Below are 13,353 nucleotides of genomic sequence, written 5' to 3' on the forward strand. Positions count from 1 at the left end.
AAATAATTATATATTAATTTTGACCAAATTAATTTTTAACCGCTTTCTAAATTAATTTTTTAATATAAAAAAAAATGTAATTTTAAATAATCAAAAAAATCAAAGGAACTTACTGCTATGAATGAGATTACAAAGCTGTTTTAGCTGTTTTTAATGAAGGTATTCATCAGTAGAAAAGTGAGATTTTGATTCAACGATCATTATACGACAGTAAAATCTATATGTAGAAACACCTATACACATAAAATGGAAATAATGTCTCGAATAAAACATGCAACCTGGACAAAAATAAAAGGTCGATGCAAAGAGAAAAAATTGTAACTAGCTCTGCAACTTTCTCCTGCAAGGGTACTCTGCCTCTGCTTGGGCTGTGTCTCTCAGCTTTGCACTTTTCGTTTCTATATACCACTGTTACACATTCCTGGTAGGCTTTTACAGCTTCACCTGTAATTGTCCATATATCCCAGCTGACAACCATTAATTCTAATCAGTTGCAGAGGTTCTTCCTGCACTTTCTTGGTTTTACTAGTTACACTTTCCTGGTAAGATTTTGCACCTCCACCATGTACTTTCCCTGTAGATTTTTTCACCTCCTCCAGCAATGACTGCTATATGCTGCCTCTCACCACCAATACTAATTGTATTTAAATAGATTTCCATGCAAAGCTTTAAGTTCTCCACCCACTTTCCCAGAGAGTACGCTTCCCACAACATGTTTCCTTTATCCTTTTGTTTGCTCGAAAATCAAATCCCATGTAAAAGGATGGGATCGTCTGAGATCTTGCATCTGATTTCCAAGTCGCAAGGCAACACACTCTCTTGAACATCTGGCACGGGAAATGACGCAGTCAGTGGTAAATAGCGACCACCCATTGGCCATTGTATAAGTCCCCCAACCGGCGTGATTAGCTATCAACGCAGAACAATACGTAGCAGTGGAATTTTGTCTTTTCTTACGATTTTGGACAGCGAAATTCTTCCCCACTCCTCTCATTCCATTTAAAACGGCTATAACTCCAAGGCCCAGCCGTCTTGTGATGTTCATGAAAATACAGTAACGACTTGAATGACATCCTATATCCACACAATCTGAACACAAGGAAATGGAATCATTGCATTGAATGTATAGCGGAGCATCGAGGAGGGCGGTAAAATACCAGAGAATCCATATTTGGCGATTCGGGCTGATCCTCCCTGCTTTAATCCTCCCATGTTTATGGATTCAGAAAGAGAGCGTGGAAGGCAATTGATATTTAACAAAGCTTCTACCATGTTTCATGTTCTCCTCTTCGTCTCCTGATCTCTATGGCTTTGCTGCTATCAACTATAAGTTGAAAATAATTAATATTATTTTGTATTAATGGAGAAAATGGTTACATAGTTGTAACGTTATCCCTAGTTTAGGATTAGTTCCTAAAGTTTAGAGGTTTGGTTGCAACTTCCTAATTCCTAGTATTGTATTTAATGATGTAATCTTTCATTGATGAATAATAGAGTGTACCAGAGTGATCTCTCTGTTCTGATTGTAGTCTCCAGGTGCAGGCCTCACCTGGGAGCTACATCTCCTTCTTTTTCAATTTTGTTCACATTTTATCTTGGTATCAGAGCTCAGATTGGGTGAGCATGATCTTGTATCACCTCTTGTGACTGAAGTGCCTTTGTGGCCAGCTTGCCTTGTGGCAGAATTGCCTGTGTGGTGTGAGGTGCCTCTGTGGCCACGTGTACACAAGGAGCTTTGTGCTCAATTGAGCAGGTGGACTGCAGAACACCTGGCTCGGACTGAATGTGTTTTTTTTTTTTTTTGAGTAGAAAGGAGATTGGCACGCTTTTCCCGCTGACAGTAGCGCCAAGAGCGAGATTGGCACGACTGTTCGTCTAATCACGCCAGAGCGCCAAAATACCTGATTGGCGCGGAAAATCACGGAAAAATCGCGCCAGCAAATTTTACTCTAACCGATTTTTTCTTGGCGTGGATTTTTCGTTCGGGAACGCGCCAATACGCACGGGGACGCGCCAATCTACCTTCAAGGAGATCTGTGGGAAGCCTCATCTTCGTTTGGCGATTTGCAAAGGGAGCAGATCGGAGAAGTTGCAGATCTATCCGGGAGAGGCAGATCGGATCAGTTTTGATCAGATCGATTTTTTGGCTGTATTGAAAAACAACGAATTTGCTCATCGGAGCGCGACTGATTTTGCTGAGTTGTCAGATATTGGTAGATCTAAATCGGTGACAGATCGATTTGAAAGGTATCGATTTTTTGTTACTGTTGGGTAGATTCATTTCTTAAACCTGATCAGAATGAGTAATACGATGGAATCTTACCTCCACAAGTTTGGCAAACTCGATGGATCTAACTTCACGAACTGGAAGTTTAAGATCCAGACCTTGCTTGAAGGTGCGAATGCTTGGTCCATAGTTACAGGGGATGAGCAGAGGGTGAATGCGGGGGCGCAGGAGCAAGACTGGGATAAGCGAGAGAACAAAGATAAAGTTTTGTTGAAAATGTCTGTGAAGGACAACGTTATCCCACACATCAAAAACTGTAAAACGTCCGCGGAGATTTGGACGAAGATCAAAACTCTATATCAGACCTAGAACAGAAGCCAAGTTATGGCATTTAAAAACAAGCTATTTTCGATGAGGATGAATGAAAATGAGACTATTGTTGCATTTGTTGCGCGAATCAAAGATGTGAAAGATGCATTGGGGAACATTGGAGAGGCGGTGTCCGTCTCTGATCTTGTCTCAATCACACTGAATGGGATGCAAGATGAATTTCAAATGTTCATCACTATCTTGGCGGAAAGGGAGAAAGCGCCCACATTTGATGATCTGACAGGGATCTTGCTGCAAGAGGAGGAGCGGTAGCAGAACTTGAACCCCCAGAGTGATGATCTTGCGCTGATGGAGAAACGACGACCATTCAGAGGGAAGTAGCCACAGCAGAAATCACAGCAGAAAGGAGGAACATCGCAGAAGCGTCCACATAAAGGTATGATTGCAAATAATTCCGTAAAGAAATGTTATTATTGTGGAAATAACGGCCATATACAGAGTGTATGCTTTAAGAAGCAGGTTGATGATGCAAAGAGGAAGCAGGGAAAGCATAGAGGATACTTTGTTGAAGATGATGTTGAAGAAGATAAAGATTTTAGTCATGAATTTCAACTGTTCATAGTCGACCATGCCCTTTCAACATCTGATGAGGACGATATATGGTATGTTGATTCCGGAGCATCCTCTCACATGACATGTAAAAAGGAATTTTTTGATAGTCTTGAGGAAAGTACATATGGATCAAAAATTTATTTAGGTGATGATAGTGGATACGAGATTAAAGGTTATGGGGTTATTCCAGTCAAGTTACCTAATGGAAAAATTATTCATCTTCAGAATGTTTTATATGTACCTAGAATTAAGAAAAATCTGATATCTGTATCCATGATAACTGATCAAGATATGCAAGTCGAGTTCTTCAAGACTCATTGTGTGATAAAGGATTGCAGGAAAGAAATAGTTGCAACAGGCGTGCGTGTTGGAAGCCTATATAGACTAGATGTAAAGAGTATATCAAAGCGAGCTATGGTTGCAGGAGGACCGACAGCCGAACAACTCTAGCATCAGAGATTCGGTCACTTGAATTTGCAGTACCTCATGCTATTGCAGAGGAAAGGTATAGTTGAGGGGCTCCCTATCTTTCGTAATATTCAGTTAAATTGTGATGGATGTGCCTTAGGTAAAATGCATAGAGAACAGTTTCCTGTGCATGATAGGAGGAAGGAAACAGATATTTTAGAACTAGTGCACACTGATATATGCGGACCTATGCAGACAAGGTCGCTAGGTGGAGCGTATTATTTTTTGTTATTTACTGATGACTACACTAGATACTCATGGGTTTATTTTCTGAGTAAGAAAAGTCAGACTTTCCAGTGCTTTAGAGAATTTAAAACCTTGGTGGAAAAACAGTTTGGTAAGAGTATAAAAATTCTCCGTTCTGATCAAGGGGAGAATACAAGCTAGGGGAATTCATGAAATTCTACAAATCTCACGGGATTGTTCAGTAGTTTACAGTGCCACACACACCACAGCAGAATGGAGTCGCAGAACGCAAAAACAGAACCTTAGTGGAGTGCGCAAGGAGCATGTTACAAGGTAAGGATCTATCTAAAAGCTTTTGGGCAGAGGCTATTAACACTGCTGTATATTTGAAGAACAGAAGTCCTACCAGGTATCTTAGCTTCAAAACCCCTTTTGAAGCTCTATATGGATTCAAACCAACAGTAAATCATCTAAGAGTATTTGGGTCAAAAGCATTTGCCCATATACCCAAAGCTGATAGGAAGAAATTAGATCCTAAAGCTGTGAAATGCATCTTTGTTGGTTATGGCACAGAATTTAAAGCATATAAATTGTTCAATCCTGAGACTCATAAGATATTTGCAAGCAGGGATGTAGTGTTTCATGAACAGGTACAGGAAGGGAAAGATGACATTGGTGATGATTGGCACATTCCATTGTTGATGGATGAAAGCAGCGATGATGAAAGAGAGCAAGAGCAGAAAGAAGAACAGGAAAAAGGTGATAAAGCAAGCCCATTTAGAGCTGACAAATTTGAGGTAAGTCCCCTACCAAGGAGATTTGGTAGGAAGACTCAATTACCATTAAAATTGAGAGACTATGCTTTGATGTCAAATGTTTTGAACATTGTAGAGCCCTCTAATTACAAAGAAGCTAGTCAATTTAAGGAATGGAGAGCTGCAATGAATGAAGAGATGGAATCAATTCTTAGAAATGACACTTGGGATTTAGTTGAACTGCCTAAGAATAAAACACCCATAGGATGTAAATGGTTGTTTAAACCAAAAGTGAATGCAGATGGAAGTATAGAGAAATTAAAAGCTAGGTTGGTTGCAAAAGAATATTCACAGCAGGAAGGTATAGAAGGTATAGATTTTGATGATACTTTTGCACCTATAGCAAAGTTAAATACAATCAGAATGCTTATTGCTTTAGCTACTAAATATAATTGGGAGCTACACCAGCTTGATGTCAAATCTGCATTTTTAAATGGTGAATTAAAAGAGAAAATTTACTTAGTACAGCCAGAAGTGTAAAGCAGGGGCAGGGACAATTTTCTTTATATGGAAATTTAGATGTGTAGTGTTATACTCTTCCAGAAAAAAAACATTTAAAAGGAAGTTTACCTTTGAACTTACCAATTCCTACTTGCAACTTCCTCACAAAATTCGCTTCTTCCTCATCTAAAATGTAGCTTGTATCTTTAGGTTCCTCCTTTTCTTTTCCTTTGTAGGTGGTTATTAAGGCAACTTCTCTCATTTATGATGTATTCCCCCTTTTTCTCATTTCATAAGCTGTCAAGATCCCATGTAACTGATCTAAATATAGTTGTTTCAAATCCTGTAATTCTTCAATGTTTGAAACTTTTGCATTAAAATTAGGCATTAGCAATCTTAACATATTTTAAAAACCGTAACATCTTCAATATTATCACCGAGTTCTCTTATTGTGTTAACAATCTCATCTAGTCTAAAGAAAACGTTTGTGATGCTCTCATCATCATGCATTCTAAGAGACTCATACTGAATTATATGATTGAATTTTTCCATATTTCACCTTAGTATCACCTTCATAGTTCCAGACAAGCTTATCTAATATAGATTTTTGCTATGTCTAGCTGCATGACCTTCACAAATTTGGATTCTACTAGTCCTCCAAAGATAGCATTTATTGACTTTGCGTTGTTCTCATATAACTTATTTCCTATATTATCAGTGGGAATGGATCCTAGATATTGATATCCACCTTCAACAACTACCCACACATCAACTCCTATTGACTACAAGTATGATCTCATTCTTTCCTTCCAAAACATAAAGTTCATATCATTAAGAAAGGGAGGCATGGTAGAAAAAAGTACATCTTGACAACTAATATTGATAGATCTCCCTTTAAGTGATCAAGCTTCTTCTGAGGGACCTGCTCTGATTCCAATTACTAGGAAAAATACCAAGAGAGAGAGCGGGGGGGGGAGAGGTGAGTTAATATTTTTATTTCACTTAATCATCAATTTTAAATTCAGAGGAGTGTACACTATTCTTATTTATAAAACTCGTGTGTGTATGAACCTTGAGTGAATGAAAGCCTTGTATATGTAGATTACTATTTTTTTAGAATTTCCATCAGTTTTTCAACTTTAACCATTTCATCATCAATTGATTTTTCATTCATTATTCATTAGTTATGAGGAGTAAAGAGTATAAAAACCATAACAGATAATAAATACATCAGTACATAAGGACACAAAGATTTTAGGTGAAAACCCAATGTGGGATAAAACCATTGTTGTTACCGTCTTTGTCTTCCTTTTATTATTATAAATAAATATCCATGAAATATTGTATTTTTATAGACTCTTACCATCACACAAATTGCTACTTGTAAGAGGCTACAACCTCCACTAGTTCTCTAGCACCCACTGAAGGCTCCTACCCTCATCACCTTCATGGACCACGTTACAAAATTTTCATACTGGACCCACCTATCTCAATCAACCATCAAAACATGCAAGCCACCTTTCATTAAATTTTCAAACTGGACCCATACCCAAAAATGTGCTCAAGCCAAATTCCAAGATACCAAACACCGATCACTGAAAACTGAATCACTAAATACCGATATTGAATTACTACAACCAGATATTGCACAACCAACCAATCACTGATCAAACTCAACATACATAACAAATACTAGATCACCAATCAGATACCAAACATTCTAATCAAGACATCATTGACAATCAAGAGCATAGTGAACCAATATACTATCATAATTGAACAACACAACAAACCCTTATTAAGTCAGAATATATACGCGATTGTCATTAAGGGGATCCATGTATATACACATTTCTCATGCATAGCACTAGTGTATGTATCTTAAATAAATATTTATCAAACCCTGACCGTAAATCATCCATCACGGTGACTTCATCAACCTATGTCAATCATCAATCAATAGAAGTAAAACCCATATTCATCTACAAATAACAAAATTAACCAAATCAAAACCATTTAGGCAATATATGTAACTATTCAGAGGCAGATCTACATATGTACACGATATTTAGTAATACAAACCTCGTACAAATATCAAAACATTAATCAATAAATACATCAAACTTTTTCTGCAAGCATTAACTCTAACCTGCATATAAAATCTATCAAAAACATAGATCTTTACACATACATCCAGATCACAGTTCTATTATAATCACAAATCTTGCATTGTTAGCAATTCAAAGATTTTGCAGTAATCATATCTTTCAACACATCTTCAGATCTCTCAGATCTAAGCTTTTCCTTGCTTCCTGGTGCACACTTGTTCCAGCTCAGATCACAAATGAATACTCCATTTCATTTCACACTCAACTCCTTGATATCCTGACCCTTCTATAGCCATTTTCATTTCCAATAACATAGAAAATCCTTTGATAGTTGTTGTCAATAATTGTTGACAAGATCAAATAGAGGTTTTTGTCACAATATTGTGGGCGATCACCATGGGATTGTCTCTCGGTTCTCAATTTTCCATAAATAGTGTTACATGTGTGACTTTTGTTCAATATACCTGCGTATGTACATGACTCTTCTTCACATGGGTCTTATATACTTTTCAAATTTCATATTTTTCATGCATCCTTGACTAAGCTATCAATTCTCTTTCTTATCCTACGTAATTTCCTATAGCATCATTCATGTCATTAGTAGTGGTTCTATAACACATCATATTATAACCAGGTTGACATCAAGGACATATTTGACATGCAGGTTTCCATTAACGACAACATATTAGCCATAATGCGAACAAAATAAGATATCAATGTTGGTTTATTTGGTCCACTCCACACCTTCCTAACTTATGATCACACTATCATGTATTTACCTCCCTAAAAGAAATAATTTTTCTTAAGGTAGACAATTTTTGAAGAATGTGTATACTATGTAAAACCATCGATTTTATATAATTTTATATATCGTGAACTAAGAAGAGTGATGGGCCTCCAATTGGTAATGAGTAATGGATCTTTACATCAGCAATAGATTTAATAATCTATTAATTAATATCCACACCTAATGAATTATTACAAAGGAATTCATGATAAGTAAGAAACATATTTGGCCCCACAATTTCTTAGGTCACCTTGTAAAATTACTAGGGGAAATAATCAAGGAAACATGTCTTATCATAAACCATCTTATGTAGGGATGAAGGAATCTCATTCAGAAATAAGGTTGGTTTACATCCTCGACCCTAATCCTTTCTAATTTTGCATGGTATAAGGTCAAGGCATTTTTGGTAGCTTTATGCCAATCTATGTATATCTAGTGAGTTTGGAAAGCCATTCTAAAATGCTCCACAAACTCTCTTTCAATTTTCTCCATATTAGAAGTTTTATTAGAGAGGTATTTCATGTAGATACATACTTGGTGGCCTCCTCCATGGAAAGGAAGTTAAATAACTATTTCACAGGTTAGTCCCCAACATTAATCCAATGAAGTTGTTCTTGTCATTGAGCACCTCTCATCTACTAGAGATATCCACCCAAAGAAAATGACATGGTGATGTTACACAAGTTTATTTTCATGATCTTAAGTTCTTATTGTGCCACTACTGTTAGGTCCTCTATCTCATTATGAATTGCATTGTTGTGTCATGGTACACCTTGAACACATATGTAGAAAGGAAATCATTCTAGATATAGTGTCTTCTTGACATGCTACCCAACCATTATCCTAGAATAACTAGGTAATCTAGTTCCACATAGTAAGGATATTGGCTAGATAGCCTATGCTCTAGAGGTGGGAACATTCACGACATATATATTTCTAGTAATAAACATGTAATCATCTCTTGAGGGGATTATAAACCAAATGAGATCGTTTTACATTGGACTGGTTGTATCATTGACATGGTCTATTTAGTCTATAGATGCCAAGTCAAAATAAAATTTATGTTATGAAAGAAGACCCCTATCATGCTCTCATAAATTCATTGTATCACTTTCTTGAAATTCATCAATATAAACCAAAGTTTGGCATAATGTTTCCACCAAGGCTAGTTAGGGTCATATGACACAACACATGACTCTAAAGATCTTTCTCCCTAATAGGTAGGTTCAGTAGAAACATCCTTTATTTCTCTTATTAATGCTCAACCATGTTGAGATCCCCATAGATATTCCAAATGTTTTCAAGAAGTTTCAACTAATCTAAAGGAAAAATGATACACTTTGACCTAATTCATTGGAAGCATAGATGTTGGCCAAGCCCAATAATTAACTATTCAAATTTTAGCATAATCCAAGCAATTCTTTACAATAGGAAAGAACTATCATTAATAACAATGTTAATAAACTATGGAAAGACCAATATAAAAACACCATCTTTCCCAAAACAAAATGACAAGATTAGAAATATTAGCCTCTAAAAAAATTATCGATAGGGAGATGTGATGCATAAGCCATACAATTTCGACATTTTGTAAACAAAAAATATAAGTCCCAGTAAGATAAGTCAATTGTTGATAGCAATGGATTCTTTGACAAGGTCATTTACACTCTCAATGTTCAATGATTTCATTACAAATATACACCATCTTCCATCTCTACATCATTATCCTTGATATCTAAAAGAGCATGAAAAAATTAGTTATAGGAATCCAATTTGACCAAAAGTCACTAAGAGTAGGTTGGTTGGGTCACTTCAATTGGAAATTGATGTCATAAACCACTCAATTCTTATGTAAGTGTAGGAATAGTGCTAGTGAAGATGATCTTTAGTTCCCATCTTAGCCAATGGCCAAATATGATCAATTGAAACTATGACCATGTGGTTCAAAGACTTGGGATTTAGGATATTTGAGGGAAGATCCTCAATTGAACCATTTCTATTGTTTTTACAATCAAATTCAATCCAGAGAGATTCATCCATGTTTATTACCTAGGGAACTTTAGGTGGAGGAAGATTTTGTGTTGGTGGGACCACCCTTACCTTAATTTGTGTTTCTTAGGTAGGGAATCATACATATGATGATCTAGGCCATGATAATGGAAGAATGTGTTCAGAAAATTCATGTATTATACCAAAGAGTTGTGCTTTCAGTTAATGGAAAGAATTTATTGAGGTCTATGGAAAGGTTAACCTAATACAAACCTTATGATAACACTAAAGGTGATTAGGTTTTTCTAAGATAAATTCCTTCTAGGAGGATGCCACTTTCTTTAAGGTTAGCTAGGTTTGCATGCGGTGGTTTTGAAAACCCACCCAAACTAATCAAGCTAGTTAGGAAAATATTATAGATAAAAAATCATTGTTTCATTGGAGGTATACCATTAAGGTATTTTTTACAAATATAAGAGCCTCTAACATGATTTCATGCATTTGGGCTAGATCATTGAATTAAAACATGAATAACCCCCTTACTAGATGTAAACTATTATTTTAGTGTCATCCATGTAGCTCCTACACCACTCAATTCCAATTTTCCACGACTACCTCAAAATCACTATCCTAACAATGTAACCTATAATGGACCCACCCTAAAAAGATTCCATAGATTATCACATTAAAAATCAGAAAATTCAAATTTAAAATGATAATCATGACCTTGTGATACAAATTTATAACAATAATTTAAAGAGAATTTAATGTCATAAAATTTGATAATTACTTATATGTTTCTTAAGCTTAAACATATTCAAAATATAGAGGATTAATCCTAAATTAAATAAAGAATATAAAAGACACATAAAAAGGCAAGGTATAATTTTTTCTCCTATTTCTCTAGTAAAATTGTTGAATCATATCAATCATACATTCATTTCCTTATGATTAAGTGAAAGAAAAATAATACATTTTTTCTTTTCCTTTTTAAACCATAATTGGAATATTTTATATTGAGTAAAAGCTTTATCTGAGCCCACAATTAGAACACAACATTTTTTTTTATCTCAAAACATTTAAAACAAAAGTCAAAATAAAGATAGCTTTCAAAATATAACTATATATCATATATCAAAATACAAAAAAAATCTAAAAAATCCTAATGATCTAGATTTTACAAAACTAACATGTAACCTAAGGGCTTTATAATACATATAAATTTAGCAAAAGGTATGGTGGCTCAAAACTTCGTCCACTCATTTAGTTAAATCATACTTAGACTATTCCACATTGATCAAACATTTAGACTACATGAAATTTCTGATAATATATTCAATTTGAGAGGTAAACTGGTTATAATGTTCATGTATTTACATTGTAGCTATGAGAATCAAGCTTCGATTTCTATGATTAAAATTGTCTTCTGTTCTAAATTTCCCTATAATTCACTAACAAAGTCCAACAAACTAATTCCCAAAGAAAATTAAGTTATTCAAAATTGTCTACAGTATTAAGCCTTAAGTGCAAAACTAAATTGGTCAAAACCTCCTATAAAAATAAGTTTAACTCAAAATTATCACAAGCAATATTCAAACTAACATTAAATTAAAAACTTCAAAGAAATGATAGAGAATTATAAGTTATACAATTTAAGCACCCACACAAAAAGGAATATAGAATAACATACCAACCAAAACAAAAAGAATAAGACTCATTCATTATCCAAACTCTAATTGAATGTAAAAAAAATAGGTTGATGAAAAGGAAAAGCCCAAATCCTCAAGCGTAATCCAAAATGCAAGCATTTTGGACTAGTGTCCAAAGTAGTATAAACTTTTTTTGTCTTGAGGCTACATGAATACAAATAAGTTACTTGGAGGTTTCATGTGAAAAGGGAGATAAATTAAATAATATTGAATATTTCATTTAAAGAAATTTATCCACATCAAGAGGGTAAGATAAAAATTATGTGAGTTTAAAAATCCCAGTAAAATAACAATTAGAAGTTTAAAAGTCACTTGTATCTTAGCAGGTTAATAAGAGAAGTTGTTAGCTTGTGTTTTATACTTTTGCAAGTTATCAGTGATTATTTTCCATTGTTGTAATTCAAAATTTTCCTCCAGTGTGTGGGAATGGATGTTATAATTTAATGATTAATGTAATTTTTATAATGTCCAATCTTACTATTAACAAATTGTTATGATGTTTTTATTTCTCATTAACGTGTAGGAAATTTTCTATTCTTCAATTTTGTTTTTGGCTTTTACACAATATTATTTTGTTTTTACATTTTTTTTTGTTTCATGTTAATTGATTTTAAAAATGCTACTAAGATTAGATACTTACACTTTGCATTTGCATTTTTAGTTGCATTTAATTTTAGTTCATAAAATCATAACTAGCACAATCATATAAACTAAATAGTTGGTGAACACTCATCAATATTTGCAACTTGATTTTTGCAATGTTCCTCATCTTAAATCTATATAAAATTATATTAAAATTGTTTAAAAATAATAATTAAAAAAATATTGAATCATTAAAATAAAGAATAATATGATAAATGAAAAATGGTGAAAATAAGCCCCAAGAGTTAGCTCAATCGGTCAAATCAAGTGCCTTCTCAATGGGAGGTCCCGAAAGCTCTTGGGGTTAGGTCAGTAAATAGGCCGAGGGGTGTTGATGCCCTTCGGGTGGCGTCCACTCAGTGTTTAAAACCCTGGATGTAGCGGCTACCCACTGACCCCTGGACGTAGCGGCTGACCCGGAGTAAGTGAAAAAAAGAAAAATGGTGAAAATATTTTTCTGTAATCCTTTCTATTAAGCCATTATATGTTTTTCTTTAATGTTTTTAAGAACAATACAATACATAAAGGATTTAAAATTATTATTAAGAAAATTTATTATAATGGGTTTTATTACAATAGGATGGGCCAATTCTATGGCTTACTAATATCATATGTTCGAAAAGTTATAAATCATGTCCATGTGACACATGTTCATATCATAAATGACATAACTATTTTTGAAATAAATTTCAATTTTTGATTTAAAATATTCAATGGAGATTAAATCCACCTAATAATTATTGATAATTAAATTAAAATTGTGAAAATCTTATTTCAAAATAGATGCTCTATCTATGTAATCAGTGAAGTTGTCATTTGAATGAAGAAAAATATTATTAAATCTTTTGTTAAATAAACATATGTAGTAAAAGAAACATTTGCTTTATCAATATAGTGATAACAAATTTTCTTTTGTTGGTTTAACCCAGGAGGATTTGCACCTTGAATCTTATGGTTTACATATACTTCATAACACAGTAACGACCAATTGACCTATCTTATAGGCAAAATCTATATCAATATAACTACAACCACTACA

The sequence above is a fragment of the Pinus tabuliformis genome, chromosome 8, assembly GCF_031772625.1.
Source record: "Pinus tabuliformis cultivar Carrire ecotype Pingquan chromosome 8, CPIR1, whole genome shotgun sequence".
In the NCBI taxonomy this organism is placed as follows: domain Eukaryota; kingdom Viridiplantae; phylum Streptophyta; class Pinopsida; order Pinales; family Pinaceae; genus Pinus; species Pinus tabuliformis.